The following is a 2,196-nucleotide window of genomic DNA, read 5'->3' on the forward strand; positions in this document are numbered from 1 at the left end:
AATTAAACATCATTTAAATTACACAATTTTTTGTTTATTTTGAAAATATAAAATCAATTTGTCATACCTTAAACATATTATCATCTATAATTTTAGTAATAGTTGAGGTGAAAGTAATGATGTTCCAAAGCTTGGGTTCCAATATCACTCAGCCAATTGCAGTATTTGCGTCGAAAGGACCAGTTAAAGGTTACTAAAATATAAAAATAACAATTATACATCAGTCATAACAAAATTACATGTCAATTTTAGGAGTTGTACTTTCTCAATTAGTAGTTAAAGCTATAGCTCTTCTTGAGAATGCAGGAGCAAAGATTGATGGTGTCGTAAGTGATGGAAGTTCAACAAACAGAAGGTTATGGAGTGAATTTGGGGTCTCTGGTAAAATGGGAAAATTAAAAAATTTTATTGTACACCCAATGAATGAAAATCGAAAGATATATTTTTTCTCCGATGCACCTCACTTAATCAAAACAGTCCGAAACAGGTTATACAATAACAAAATGTTAAGGGTAATTAATTATATTATTATAAAACTTACAAATTATTTTAATGATTATTTAATAATAAAAATTAGATAAGTGATAAATATAATTACATTAAATGGGACCATTATGTACAATTACATGAACAAGATTTGAAACAAATTTCGAAAAGAGTTTGCCCAAAAATAACTAACAGGCATTTAGTTTTGGATAGCTTTTCCAAGATGAATGTAAAGCTTGCCACTCAAGTAATTTCAATCTAAAACAAAAAAATACATATTAGGCAAATAAGATGTAGTTTACTTTTTGATAATTATCCAATATTTCAGATTTTTAGTAACTCTGTATCAGTAGGCTTGAAATATTACAGGGACCATGAAAATGTACACAAATTAAAATTTAGTCAAGAAACCGAAAAGTTTTCAAAGTTATTTAATGATATTTTTGATTCATTAAATAGACGATTTCCTGCGGAGGGTATTAGGAGAAATTCTGCTGATTTTAAAGTAATAATACTCATATCAAAATAATAATAATAATAGTAAAAAAATAAAAAATAAATAATCATAATAACTTTATACAATTAACTCAGGTTTTAGAAGAAGCTATGATCTTCATTGATCAATGGGAATCTAATATGTTAAATAATAAAATAAATGAATCAGATTTCTTAACTAAACAAACTGCTGAAGGACTCCGAGTTACGATTCAATCAACTATAGATTTATCAACATATTTGTTAGATATCGGATTCCATTATGTCTTGACCAATAAAATGAATCAGGATAAATTAGAAGTATTGAGCTATTTGCAATGTTAAGATGTTAAGCAATAATTAAAAAAAAAAAAATTATTCTGTTTTGATTCTGTTCGACAAGCTACGGGTCCTAATGACCATCCTTCAACCCCAACATTTTTACAGGTTTATAAAATATTATCAGCTTACTCCATTTTAAAACCTCCAAAATCTGGAAACTGTACAATATTGGAAACTGCAACTCCCAAAATTTCTTTGAATGATATCAAAGAAGTTTTTAATGCAAATGAATCATTGAGATTCAAAAAACTTCAAAATTTGACTTCTAGACTTGATGAAATAGTAAATACTGGTATGTGGGAAGCTGATGACATTTTTGACCATGATTACTGCAAATCATCAGTAAAAGAGTGTATAACTTATTACATATGTGGATACGTTAGTCGGAAATTGTCAAATCATACAAAATGTAATAATTGTAAAATGGCAATTCTTAAAGGTTAGATATAATGTTAATTTAAATTTAAAATAGTAACTACTAAAACCTACTTAACCTATAAATAAACTTACATTATATTTACATATTTAGCAGGAAACTCTTCAACAATTCCTCAGGCAACTTTAACCAATATGAAATCTAAAGGCGGTTTAATACATCCCAACCAAGGCTTTTACAACCTGGTTTTAGCGATTGAAGATTCTTTTGAAAAACATTATAACAGTGAAGATGTATTCGAAAATTGTGTTGATGATGTTTTAGTAGGAAGTGGATATTTAACTGAATTCCCATGTTCTGAACACAAAAGTGAAATCATGACTTATATTATAATTTATTACATTACGATGAGGATGAGACAACACACAGCACTCCAAAACAGAGAGCTTAAAAAAAAAGCTGTTTATTAAAAAAAAAATTAAAATTAGTTAAACATTAATTTTATAATACACCTATCC

Source organism: Acyrthosiphon pisum, unplaced genomic scaffold, assembly GCF_005508785.2.
Source record: "Acyrthosiphon pisum isolate AL4f unplaced genomic scaffold, pea_aphid_22Mar2018_4r6ur Scaffold_21267;HRSCAF=23472, whole genome shotgun sequence".
In the NCBI taxonomy this organism is placed as follows: Eukaryota; Metazoa; Arthropoda; class Insecta; order Hemiptera; family Aphididae; genus Acyrthosiphon; species Acyrthosiphon pisum.